General features: G+C 43.2%; 1 long non-coding RNA gene across 1 annotated transcript; it reads right to left on the bottom strand.

The window, feature by feature from the left end:
- Positions 1–2,434: 2,434 nt before the first annotated feature.
- LOC123953191 lies at positions 2,435–13,458 on the bottom strand. Its single transcript, XR_006820833.1, has 4 exons — positions 12,774–13,458; positions 9,682–9,791; positions 3,503–3,602; positions 2,435–2,699 (listed from the first exon to the last, which is right to left on the bottom strand). It is a non-coding gene; the product is annotated as an uncharacterized LOC123953191 (long non-coding RNA).
- Between the last annotated feature and the right edge of the window lie 728 nt (positions 13,459–14,186).

Below are 14,186 nucleotides of genomic sequence, written 5' to 3'. Positions count from 1 at the left end.
AGGGGAGAGAGTGAATAAGCTGAGAAAGGGTGGGGGTGGAGCTCAAGATGATTATTCAACCAGCACTAAGGAAACCCCCATGCCCAGGACAAAGGCGGCAGAAGGCAGGAGAACTAAGACACGGGAGAGCCGCGGAGCAATGCAAGATGGCCCAGAGCACGCATGCCCCCCACGGGATAAAGTCTCAAAGAGCAAGTCAAGGCTTCCTCCAAAAACCAGCTGTAGCTCTTGTCCCACACACTGCCCTGATAGATCCGCCCAGAGGCAGCTACTGCCATCTTCCAGCTTCTGAGGTGTACCCCGTATTTATAAACAGTTTCCCTTGCTGTTTCTTGATCTCTCCACTTTAGCTGTTACATATTGACCTCCTACAATTCGAAGATGAGGATTTAGCTCTCCCGTACCTCCCTGAAAAACTGGGTGTGTACAAGCCAACTGGAAACCAAGTGACCCATCTGAGGGGGAGACAGTTGCTACTTAGCAGGTTACTGGCAGGAACTCAGCTCCAGGTTGGCGGGATGTGTTTTTGTTTCTATAGGCCAGAAAAAAACCAGAGTATGTTTATTTGCAAGTCACCCAAACACAGCTGAAAAACGGGGACTTAACCATGCAGCTCACACTAAGGGTCCCAGGTCATTCAAGCTTCAAGGTTGGTTTGATTTACCAGAACACCTGTGTCATCAATGCTGATTTCCATGTGAGATGGCAGTCGACAGTCCCCGGGGTCCTCACCGACATCCAGACAGAGAAAGGTCATTTCTGGAAGCCTCTTTCTCAAAGACCTCAGCAAACCTCCGTTAGTCATGAGCCTGTAGTGGGTACTGTAAAGCTCTGCTCAGTTTCCCTCGTCAGGCTGGACATAGCCATCTCTCAGATACTGAAAATACTCTTGCAGTCAGTCTCAGGTCTCAGGAAACCACTTCCCCCAAGGTTTTACACTTCCCTCCCCCCACCCCAGGGTGCTATCTGAGGCTAGCCACTGGCTGGTGAGCTTGGGCCCTACGCTTCAATTTGGAACGATTCTGAAGGGGCTTCCCCATTCTCAAGTCCCTGGTGGGATCATCTGAGGCCAGTTACAACTGCAAGGTTGTAACTACCTTGCAGTCAGCTGATCAGCTCTGTCCACGTCTGCCCTGATGTCTTTATGTCCTCACAGGTGTATGTCCTAAGAACACTCCTTAATAAACCTTGTGCATGTTACTCTCCATCTCAGATCCATTTCCAGGGAACCCAATCTAAGACAGTCCTCACTTCTGGATTAACAAAGGTAACAAGAGGTGCGACTCTGCTGATGAATTAGGACTAATTTGTATGCCCTGTTATAGAACCAGGGTGGGATCAGCTTCTCCCAAAGCATATAGGCTGAGGCAGGGAAGATGGGGACTGGAACAAAACTTTGAATTGTTGATTAAAAAGGGAAGAATCATCCTGGGGAGGAAATGCTACAGATATTTTGATCCTTCAAGAGAGCCAGAAGCAGTTTATGTAAAAAAAAAAAAAAAAAAAATTCATGATGTTTTCACATCGGAAACTAATTGAGATATTTTTAAATGCCATGAAGAGCCGACAAGACATGGTCCAATACTGACCCACATTTCAGCAGTTGGCAACCTTAGCCAGAAAAAAGCAGGTGTAGTTTGTAGCTCCAGAGAGCAGAGCTAGGAATGATAGCTACGTGAAATCAAGATTTCAGCTCAACCTAATGAATAGTTTCCTAATGATCTGAGCGATATAAAAATGGAATGAAGCATCAAAGGAGGAGGTGAGTTCCTTAGCACCAAGCTTCATGTTTGAGTCACCCTAGAACTTGAAGTCTATGATCTTTGAGATCCTGTTCATTGATACCCATATAAAGTGCCCTACCTTTACAAAATATCATTGATACACCCTTATCCTGATCTTAACAGCAAACAGCATTGGGATTACACCAGTAGTACTACTGAAACACGACTCTGTTTCCTTTTCCTGGAATACACCCCACTTGACTCATCACTTCTGGATATCTACTTAAGTTTATCAAAGGGAAAAAGGTATCTTGTCTTAGATATAAAGATGCCCCTAGCAAACCCTTTATAAATATCATATCATGATAACCTCTGTTGCTTAGAAATTAGCATTATATTCTAGCATGTCAGAGCTGGAAGCATCTCAAAGATCACGCAGTCCTGTTTCTTCATTCAATGAAGACACAGAGAGGGCAAAAAAACTCAACTTACACAGTAAAGACAAGACCGGGGTCCAGATTTCTTTACTCTTGGAGCAGAGTTCTTTCCACTGCAACCCAAGTGATCTTTTTTTGGTCATTAGGCTGAAGTAGTTTCCTATCATCCAGCTATCCCAGAGTGACAGGACTAATGGGTGAATGGACTTCAATGTTCTAGGAGGAAGCTAGTCTCGGCACCCATTCCCTTTCAGGAGTCTAGAGTACAAAACCATTTATAGAGATAGTTTCTTTGATTACATTTAGAGATTACTTGTTTTAAAAGTATTATGTTCACATGGTTCCAAATTCAGTGTTCTTTTCTCAATCTCACTATGCCTTGAAAAAAACGCCACGGTACGTGGTAAGAACTCAGCCGCGAGAAGCAGGATGAAAGGTACAGTGGGTCTGGTGGGTCTGGAGGGCGGAGAGTCACTGAAGCAGGGCTCCTTAAATTCCCTAATAGGACAGAGGCTGCAGAGGGACCAATCGGCCCAACCTGTAAAGAGAAGAGGGACGCAACGGGTAGATGATCACCTTGAAATAGGACTTGTCTCATCCAGCTCCTTAATCCCATACATCTAACCTGACACAAAGCCTGTCAAATCTTCCTGTGAAATATGTAGCTTGCCTGTCCCTCCTTCTCTCCCCTCACAGCAAAAAAAACTTGATCTGGACTTGAGTTACCTCACACGGAGGTTATTGTCACAGGCTTTTAACTGACTTCCTCCAGGTACAGAAATAGCCTTAACCTAAATGAACATGTCTTTCACCTGGTTTCATTTATAGCATGTGGGTAAATTATGCCGGTCTTTTAAAAAGCCTAGCTGTTTACCCTTCAACTCCATGTAGTGGAAAAAACACTGTAAGTGCCATGCAAAGACGTGCTCCAAGTCAGGAACAAGGCTGGTCACCAGAGAGAAGAAAGTTCTCAGAAAATGGGTAAACAAGTTGCATTATTATTTTTATACATTAGTATAGGACTCATTAATAAGAAGTGAACACCCAGCAACCCAGATAAATCTCAAAAATACCATGTTGAGTGAAAGAAGTCAGTTTATACGAAGTTCAAGAACAGGCAAAACCATCTCTTGGGAATGTAATTTGGGATGAGAGTTGCCTCTGATAGGGCACTGGAAGGGTTACAGGGGAATGGGATAGCCGTACTTTCTAACTTGTTTGGGGTATCGGTTTTACACATATAAACCTTTGTCAAAACTCACCAACTGTACGCTTAACATCTGCCCATTTTACCCTATGGAACTATTCCTCAATGTAAGTGAGCAAGCGAGAGAAACCTACCTGCTCAGGCTGTTGTGGCAAGAAGAACCCGGATGTTGGTGAAAAAACAATGGCTTCCTAGGAGGCTGCAGCCCTCTCTCAGCTTCTCACTAAAGAACATCTGAAGAATTGGAGAAATTAGGAATCTCTCAACACCATGCAAAACCGGACAGAAAAGCAATGCTAGGGGCTTGGCATCTCCTCTTCTCTTAAAGTCCATGTTGCAGGCTCCTGGGTGGCTTAGTTATTGGGCATCTGTCTTTGGCATCTTGGTGTCCTGGGATCAAGCCCCACATTGGGCTCCCTGCTCAGCAGGGAGCCTGCTTCTCCCTCTCCTACCTCCACCCCCCACTTCTGTTCTCTGTCTCACTGTCTCTCTGTAAAATAAATAAAATCTTAAAAAAAAAATAAAGTGTTGGGGCACCTGGGTGGCTCAGTGGGTTAAAGCCTCTGCCCTCGACTCAGGCCATGATCCCAGGGTCCTGGGATAGAGCCCTGCGTCGGGCTCTCTGCTCAGCAGGGAGCCTGCTTCCTCCTCTCTCTCTCTCTCTGCCTGTCTCTCTGCCTACTTGTGATCTCTGTCAAATAAATAAATAAATAAAATCTTTTTTAAAAAGTTTTAAAAAAATAAAGTGCATGTTGCCACTGGATTAAGAAAATCTGACCCAATTTGAGCTCATATCCTACCATTTTCATTCCCTGAGCAGATGCTTGGGAAAAGGTATGAAGCCCCTTCGCCCCTCAGCACCTCCCACACCGTCTGTCCTCTTGGCCACTCTGGGGACATCCAGCCCTTTGGGAACAGATCAGAGGCAGCCAGAACACCTTTTCTCAGCATCCACAGCTACTGCCAGGAGCTATCTCTGCCAGCTTGCTTGCTGTTTAAATTTCATTTGTTTCAGAGTTAAAGCATGGACAGAGATTTTTAACTCCAAATAGGACTACAGAGCTCTTACCCAAACAGGGGCTCCTGTCCCACACTTCCTACCTTACTTCCCATTCTTCCCAGAGAGTCATTCCAGTTCTTTTAGCTGTTGCCCCTGGCGTTAGCCTCCTTTTACATAAATAATATGGTTATAGTACTTTTTAGGTTTTTTTTTCTAATTGGAGACATTAACTGTTACCATTAACTATTTTTGTAAACTTTTTTTTTTTTTTAAGGATCTTTATTTATTTGAGAGAGGGAGAGAAAGCACCAGCAGTGGGGAGAGACAGAGCGAGAGGCAGAGGGAGAGGCAGAGGGAGAAGTGGGTTCCCCCCTGAGCAGGGAGCCTGACTGGGAGGTGGGGGCTGGGGAGCTGGCTCCCAAGCCGCTGGGCTCATGACCTGAGTTGAAGACAGATCCTTAATCAGCTGACCCACCCAGGCGCCCTGACCATTAACTATTGACTTCCTACCATGAGAAAGAATAATTTCCTTCTCTTCCACCGTCACTCTCACCCAGTTTTGACTACCCCTCCTTTCAGTCCTGGTTATTTATATTGGCGTGGCTTCAGACAAGCCATGTACCTGTATTTGTTGTACAACTTTTTCTTTTTCCTGGGGTTAAGAATGACCCCTTTTTGTTGTTTCCATTTCTCAATCAAAGCTGTAAAATGACCTCTCAGTGTGGTTACATGGGAGGTAATCCTCATTTTTATTTTCCAGCATCCCTTCTGGAACCCTCTGACCTCTTGCTCCATCCATCCTGGGTTGCTCTCCAGACCTGCTGTCCAGCTACCCCGGTGGGGGGGTTCTCCAGTAGCTTCCTAAGAAAGGGTGCCTGAAGAGTTATTATTTTGAGATCTTGAATGTCTGAAAACATTTGTAGTCTTCTCTCATCCTGAGGGATCGTTTGGCTGTGTGTTCCCTTCTCAGCAGAGGATCCTTTTCCTCAGAAAGGATCAAGTGCTCCACTGTCTTCCGGTTTCCCATGTTCTCTTGAGAAGTCTCGTGCCGTTTGACTTTTGATCCTTTCATTATGACTTTATTTTTTTTCCTCCTAGGACATGTTTAGCATTTCTGGTTTTCTGAAATCTCCTTACAGTGTGACTTCACGGACCATTTCAGTCTGGAAATCCAAAGGAACTGTGTTGTATTATTGCTCAATAAGTTCATCCTTTCTAGCTGTAGGTAATGAAAATACTGACATTTGAGGGTCTTGCAGTGGAAGTGCCAGCTCACTTCCTGAGTACCGTGGCGTGATGCCCATTAGTCTTTAAGACCTACTGGTACACACAGTTTCCACTCACCTTTTTGTTTATTATTATTTTTTAGATTTTATTTATTTATTTGATACAGAGAGGGATAAAGAGAGAGAGAGCACAAGCAGGGGGAGAGGCAGGCAGGCAGAGGGAGAGAGAGAAGCAGGCTCCCCACCGAGCAAGGAGCCCAATGTGGGGCTCAATCCCAGGACCCTGGGATTACTACACAAGCTGAAGTCAGCCGCCCAAACGACTGAGCCACGCAGGAGTCCCTCCACTCAACTTTTTAGTGCGTCTCATAAATATGAATGAATCGTCAAGAATGATCAGGTACTCAGGAAAGACTCTAACACAGGAGCCAAAAATCTGAGTTAGTGAAAAGGAACTTGGAGAAAATGAACCCATTTCAGATATGAGAATGCAACTTTATCTCTTCAAAGATAGAAAGATGTTACAACAGAGCGCCTGGCTGGCTCAGTGATGGAACATGTGACTCTTGATCTTGGGGTTGTGAGCTCCAGTCCTGTTGGGTGTAGAGATTATTTAAAAATAAAAATCTTCAGGGCACCTGGGTGTCTTGGTTGGTTGAGCATTGGACTCTTGATTTTGGCTCAGGTCATAGTCTCAGGGTTATGGTATTGAACCCCAGGAGGGCTCTGCGCTCAGCAGGGAGTCTGTCTGAGATTTTTCTCCCTCTCCCTCTGCTGCACCCTCCAGCACTCCCCACTCTCTCTCAAATGAAATAATCTTTAAATTTAAAAAAAATCTTAGGGACGCCTGGGTGGCTCAGTGGGTTAAGCCGCTGCCTTCGGCTCAGGTCATGATCTCGGGGTCCTGGGATCGAGTCCCACATCGCGCTCTCTGCTCAGCAGGGAGCCTGCTTCCCTCTCTCTCTCTCTGCCTGCCTCTGTCTACTTGTGATCTCTCTCTGTCAAATAAATAAATAAAATCTTAAAAAAAAAAAAATCTTAAAAGAAGGAAAATATGTTACATCAATGAAATAAAAACAGGGTGCTATGAAAATGAACAAGAAAAAGTCCTTGAACATTAGAAATATATCCAAGGAAAAACAAATCTGCTTATTTTAGATATTTTCTCGTAAATCAGTCACTTCATCTGAAAAGAATTCTCCAATCTCCTGCCTTTGAAGATTAGCTAGTAGCCTTCTGGAAGGGGAACTGGAACAGTATCTCACCATTTGGGATGTAGACGTCCACTAATTCCCTTCATTTTAGTCTTCTCTCTTTCTTGAATTTTGATTAATTTAATATGGGACCACCTGGGTTGTCCTTTAATTTTAGTTTTCCTTTATTTATCTTTTTGTTCTGCTTTCTGGTAAAATTTCCTCAACTTTATCTTTTTAAAGATTTTATTTATTTATTTCAGAGCGAGCAAGAGCACAAGTTGGGGGAGAGGCAGACTCCCCACCAAGCAGGGAGCCCAATGTGTGGCTAGATCCCACGACCCTGGGACCTTGACTTAAGCCTAAGCCAGATGCTTAACTGGCTGAACCACCCAGGTGCCCCTCCCCACCCTTAGTTTTAAATCCTTTTAAGGATTTGGGAGGGGATGGCAAGGAGCATATGAATTAAATCCATCACCATTATCAAATTACAGAGCATTTCTGTTACTTCAAAAGAAACCTCATACTCATTAGCCCTCACTCCCCATTACTCCCAGCCCTTGGCGACCACTAATCTACTTTCGGCCTCTGTGGAGTTGTCTGATTTGTAAACAGAATCACACATGGCCTTGGCATTTGGCTTTTTTCATTTAGCATAATTTTTTTAAGGTTCATCCATGTTGTAGCATCTAGCCGTACCACATTCCGTCCTATGGCTGAAAAAAAGTTCATTGTATGGCTATGCCATGTTTCGTTTACCCAGTTATCAGTTTATGGACATCTGCATTGTTTACAATTTATAGCTATTATGAATAACGCTACCATAAACATTCACGTGCACATTTTGTGTACACATATATTTTCATTATCCTGGGTATATTCTAGGAATGAAATTGTTGGCTTTGTTTAGCTTTTTGAGGAACTGCCGAGCTGTTTTCCAGAGCTGCCCTACCATTTTACATTCCCACCAGCAATGCACAAGGTTCCAGCTCCCCTATGTCCTCCTCACCGACACTTGTCCATCATTTTTATCATGGCCATCCTAGTGGGGGTGAAGTGGTATCTCACTGCAGTCTAGCTTTGCATTTCCCAATGCCTAATGATACTGAGCTCCTTTCATGTGCTTGTTGGCCATTTGTATACCTTCTTTGGAGAAATGTCATTCAAATTTTTTGTTCATTTGTAATTAGTTATTTGTCCTTTTGTTGTTGAGTTCAAGTTCTGTATATATTCTGAACACAGTAGATATACAACTGCCCGATATTTCTTCCCCTCCCATGCATTGTCTTTGGACCTTCTGCACAGCGTCATTTGAAACACAAAGTTTTAAATTTTGATTAGCGAAATGTATCTTCCATTTTCCTTTGGTGTGTTGCGCTTTTGGTGTCACACCTAAGAAAGCTTTACCTAATCCAAGGTCATGCAGGTTAACTCCTTTCTTCAGCGTCTTCCGGTTTTAGCTCTAATATTGATGTCTGTGATCCACTGTGAGTTAATTTTTGCATATCCTTTGAGGTTCAGCTTCATTCTTTTGCCTGTGGATATGTAATATTCCTTGCACCCTTTGTGTAAAACACTCCTCTTTTCACATTGAATTGTCTTGACACCACTAGGTTTTCAACCTTGTCATTACTTGAAAACTGACTGACTGAAGATTTTCTGAAAGATGGTACCTCATTTAGGAAAGGGGGAGGGGAAATCTTCCGCGGTGCTAATGGGAATGTAAAAGAAGTCCAGCCTCTGAAGGGTAATTTGCCGTGCACATCCAAATTCGAAACGTATATACTTTGCTTCAGGAATTGTACTTCTAGGAATTTATTTTCAGGACCTAATTGTATAAAGCTGTTATAAGCAGTGGGGAACAATTGGAAGTAAATGTCTATGAGTAGGAGACCAGGTGAATAAATTATGCTACGTCCATACAACGAAATATGATGCAGACTTTAAAAATGAAAGAGGCCAATAAACAGATAGATAGATAAAATAATGGAGATGTATATTTATTGACATGGAGCAATCTCTTGCTAAGGGAAAAAGGAAGGCATGTCACAAAGCACCATTTATAGTAGGATTGCATTTCTATATTTTACATATGCAATTACATTCATAGATATAACTCAGAAAATATTCACAAAAATGTTAACAGTGGTTGGCGCTAGGTGATGGGATTTTGGCTGGCTTTTATTTTCTTCTTTATACTTTTTTGCATTGCATGAATTTGCTACATGCATATGTATTGTCTTTATATTCAGAAGAAGAAAAGCTATTTTCATTTCGCAGAAGAATGTCCTCAAAGTATATTGTAAATGACTATTCAATGACAGGGAATGATGTTCATAATATATTGTTAACCCAAAAAAGCAGGTTACAGTATCATCCCACTTATGAAAAAAAAAACCTGAATGTAATATACACAGTATTTCCTAGGTACTACAATACTTTTTTTTCAATACTTGCTATTTCTGAAATAAGGATGTCTCTTATAATTTATATGAATATTTAATGTAGTGGGCTCTTCCCTCCCTGCCCCCCTGAAAAGCTGTTATTAATGAGACGATGCTTCTGGCAACCTGAGACTGAGAAAGTGCCATATGTGGGTAGAGAAAAGACTGGAGGAACAGATACCAAAACATGAGCAGTGCTTTGTCCTGAATTGAAATTTTTATTTTCCTCTTTTTGTTGAGTACATTTTCCAAGTTTTCTATAGTGCATGCATAGATAAACATTAAAAACAAAACAAAACAAAACAAAACCACCCAGAAACCTGCTTTTCAAGGAAGAAGTAGAATATGAGGGTACCTGGGGCTTATGGCCTTTACCAAAATAAAAACCTAACAAATTAGGGAGCACAACAATTCCAAGTAATGTCAGAGTGTAGAGTGAGGGAGGAGTACCTTGCATGCCCACTGAGGGGCCCATGGCCAGGCAGGAACTGGCAAAGCAAGCTTGAGAACAGATGGAAAGTTCAGTCATCAGGAGCAGGACTCTGAGATCAGTCTTCGTCCTGTGTGGACAAGGAAATCCTTGTGATGTAGGAGAGGGTCCAGATGGTGGGAATGCTGGCTAATTATGGAGGAGAGGGATGCTCAACACTGTGGGGCCACTCAGACTAGCTCAGGAACACATTCCCAGTTCCTCAAAGAGACCAAGAACTGAATGAAACTGAAAAGGGGCCTGCCCCTTTTAAGAGTGAAAATGAATATTGGTTTGGGTGAGCCCTTCTCTCAGCCAGAGGGGCAGGGTCCCTACAAGAGGTGAAGGACATGGACTGGAGGTAAAGGACTGAAGGCCACAGCAGAACTTCAACGGCCTCTGCTTAGGGAAAGGGAGAGGCTTGGGCTTTTGGTGACTGTGCCTGGGGCACAGAGGAGAATGCCAGGTACTGTGCCAGGTAGGAGGTTCACCCACATGACCATGTCTAATCTTTGCAACAGTCCCCGGATGAGCAGCCTGAGCCTCAGAGAGGTTATGTGGTTTGTCCAAAAGCACGCCAATAAGTAATGGAATAGAATTCCTAACTCAAGAGTCCCTCTCTGAAAAGCAAAAAAACATTGAGCAGAATTAATACTCATGATAAATATTAATACTGTTTTTTTTTTACAAAAAAATATGAAAAAAAAAATTTTTTAACAAATACACAGGTGGACAAAAGCTGCAAGGATATACGCCTTAATGGTGGATAGGTCTCATTGGTAGGAATTTAATTTCTAAATTTTATTTTATTTTCTCAGTTTTGGTGTTTTGCTTTGGCTTTTTTTTTTTTTTTTTTTTTTTTACTTTCTACATCCTCCATGATGAGCATGTAAATCTTCTTAAAGCAGAGAAAACAAAAAAAATTTTCAGAAGCAGTTGTGAGGACTAGTGGATCAAAGTAATGGGAATGAATTACAGTGAGACCTTAATGACAGAGAAACCCAGGTTCTTTACTGGTTATGTGAGTTCCACTTGGCTTCACTGAACCTGTTTCCTAAACAATAAAAGGGGATTATAATCTTGTCCCAGTGAGCTGTTGCCAGGATTAACTGAGATACAGTGTACATGAAAGTCCCAAGCACAGTACTTGGCATAAGGATGATGTTTAATAAATATTAAACTTGACTAGTCATAGCTCCTCACGCTGCACCAGGAAGGCCGGGCACCTACAGCTGTTTCAGAGAGCAGAAAGGAATCTGGTTTCCTTGGCAGGGGCTCCTGACCAAACCTGTAGCTGCCTATACACCAGATACTCTCTCCTCCCCCGTTTTTACCATCTGGAGACTAATAGCATCTCATTCCTTACCCCATTTTCACCTATTTGCTCTTCTTTCTCCCTTTGTCTCAACAATCTCAGCTGCTTAGATAGTATTTTTGAATACATGTGACATTATTTTCAACATAACACACATTTGCAAAGCACCTACGTCCTAAAGATGGCCCCAAGTTTCTACTCTCCATTCATATCCTCAGGAATATTTGTACGAGCTTGCAGTCTAGTTGAGAATTTTAGATCCTTCAACTCCCATTTGTTGTCTAACTGCTGTCACTGGTACACACACCCTGTTGTGGAAACCCAAAAGGCAGATCTTACCAGTGTATGCACACAGACTTGGGAGAGGAGGGGAAGAACGGAAGTATTTAGTATTTAAAGAATAATGATCAGGGCGCCTGGGTGGCTCAGTGGGTTAAAGCCTCTGCTTTTGGCTCAGGTCATGGTCTCAGGGTCCTGGGATCCAGCCCCACATCGGGCTCTCTGCTCAGCGGGGAGCCTGCTTCCTCCTCTCTTTCTGCCTGCCTCTCTGTCTACTTGTGATCTCTGTCTGTCAAATAAATAAATAAAATCCTTAAAAAAAAAAAAAAAGAACAATGATCTTCTCACCCTAGATTATGTACCAGCTTCATATACTGCCTTTACTAGACAGAAAATGTGCCCATTCTGCTAAACTGGTTTCAAAGTCAGTTAAACCAATGCCTGAGTGGTGCTGTTTCCTCTCACCTTCAAATTTATTAAATTCTGTTCACAGCCACAGAGTTTGTGGAAGGCTCAGGTCATCTGATGCTGCTGCTGAGGCAGTGAAGTGGAGAGCAGGCCCAAGGAGTTATAAACTAGCGCAGAGTGTTCTCAGACATATTCTGCAGTAAGATATATATACATATACATACACATATATGTATACACACATATATTTGTGTATATATACATACATATATGTGTATATATACATATACATATATACATACATACATATACATGTATATATACATATATATGTTTATAGATACACAAACATTAACATTAATGGGAGTAAAAAGAGATTCACCCATAGTTCAGACTCCCTAAGAAACAAAGTGGTTTTCACTTTTCCTTAATCTCTTCCAGCCCTTGTTCAAATCCATAAATCTCTGGACATGAAAATAATTGTGGATTAGATACAATTATATATTCTAATTCTTTTTCGCACCCAGATGCATACTCAGAATGATCTTAAGTACAGCAACATTCAAAACCAGGGCACTGTGACAACAGCCCCTTCAGGCCTGCGGACTGACAGTTCAGTGGAAGACTTGGCAGGGCACTGAGACACACCCTGTTCCGCCTGTGTTATTTATGCCTCTGGCAGTGAAGCCCCTGACAAAGAAGCATGTCACTGGAACACATGCTCTTTGTTCACAGAGGTGCATGCCAGCACCGGCTGTGTCAGAAGGGACAGTACCGGGTTTGTAGTCTCTCCTCCTTTGGCTCTTTTGCTTTCTTTTTATTTGTGTGCACATTGTGGCTATGTTTATTAATTACTTGGTAGCTTAATCTTATAAAACAGACATTTATCCTGTGAGCTATGTATCATGGGGCAAGAGTCCTTCATACCCTTGGGTTGGTTCTAAAAGGATCCCAAGATTTGCCTCTTTTCTTCCTAAGGATCAATACCACCTTCCCCACCAGCCACCAGGCTACCATTCTCTTTAGCACAGAGCTACCCTGTTCCAGGCTCCTTTAGCATCTCTCCTTTACCTGCAAGATGGCTTTGCCCACGCGCTCTGTTTGGTACTGAAGGCCTTCTACAACTGCTCTCAATCTACTGTGCCAAAGCAGGCGTCATGCTATGACTTCATTCCTGTTAGACTGATGGTGTAGCTGAAAAGATGCAGGCAGGCTTTGGAGTCAGACCCACTTGAGTTTAAACTTTAGCTCCACCTCTTGTTGCTGGTACAGCTTAGGGACCCCGCGCTTCAGTTCCTCATCTGTAAAATGAGTAAAATACAATCTACTTCACAGGTTGTCTGAAGATTAAATGAGAAAACATATTCAAACCCTAAAAGAGGATGTTTCCTAATTGCTCCTTAGCTCATGTAACCGATTTGCTACTTTCTCATAAAAGCCCTTATCTCATGGCCTTGTGGATCTTATAACCTTATAGTTACAGACCTCCTGAAGACCACTTTACCCATCATTTTCCCATTAGAGATGTCTGCTAGAACTGACATTTTAAATACAAGACTCAAGAAGCAACGTACTATAAAGTGTTTGTCTTTTCCCAAAATGCTTCTAAAACTTTCTTTTGCTTTGAATTTTTAATTGGATGTTTTAAAAATTGATATAGAGTTATGGCACTAAAGGAACTCAGGTAAAACGGGAGGAGTCTTCACTTCAAAAAAAAAAAACACCTTAAGTTATTGCATAGAATTGTGCACTTTTCTCGATTCATAAGTTGTTCTCAATCTTTGGAGCCTCTATGAAGATGGCATCTGATCTGACACATGACATATTTAGTTATTTTAAGCTTAATATACCCTTACGTGACTCCCCGGAGGTCTGCAAAGCAAACTTAGGGCTCTAACCCTGGCTCTCAGAGTGGTTGCTCCCTGAGCCAGACCATTCATTACAAAGGCTACCTGCCAAGCTTCACCGACACAGAGCCCACCGAGTATTTACAGATCTCACTGGGGTGCCCCGAGGAATAAATGAGATAAAAGTCTGGGGGAAAACTCTGTAAAACTCCGAGACCCCATTGGAAATGCTAATTGCTGCCTTGCTAGCCTATATTTAACTGTTGGGGGACCCCCAAACCAAAAACCAAAACAAACCTAGGGAGATTCTCTTAAACTCGGGGACACTTGGCCCCTCTGTGGCTCCGGCGGACGCCGGGGGGAGGGGGTGTCCACTGCCCGCAGGCCGCGAAGGCCGACTCCGCCCGGTGCCACGCGGTACGACGCGCGCCGGCAGCGATTCCTCCCCCGACTGGGGGTCCTCACAGCACTGCCCTCCCCGGCCCGGCCAAGGAGAGCGGGAGTTCGGGTTGTTGGCCTCGTACAGCCTGAGGGAGCGGAAGGCGAACGCGGGTCCAGTGCTCTCTCCTCTGCCCACTTAGCGGGTGTCGGGCTGGCTTGGTCGAGCCTCCAAGGACGGAGTTGGCCTCCCGGCTCC

Source organism: Meles meles, chromosome 11 (genome assembly GCF_922984935.1).
Source record: "Meles meles chromosome 11, mMelMel3.1 paternal haplotype, whole genome shotgun sequence".
In the NCBI taxonomy this organism is placed as follows: domain Eukaryota; kingdom Metazoa; phylum Chordata; class Mammalia; order Carnivora; family Mustelidae; genus Meles; species Meles meles.
Note: the sequence above shows the minus strand (reverse complement) of the source record. Positions and strands in the feature narration are given on the sequence as shown.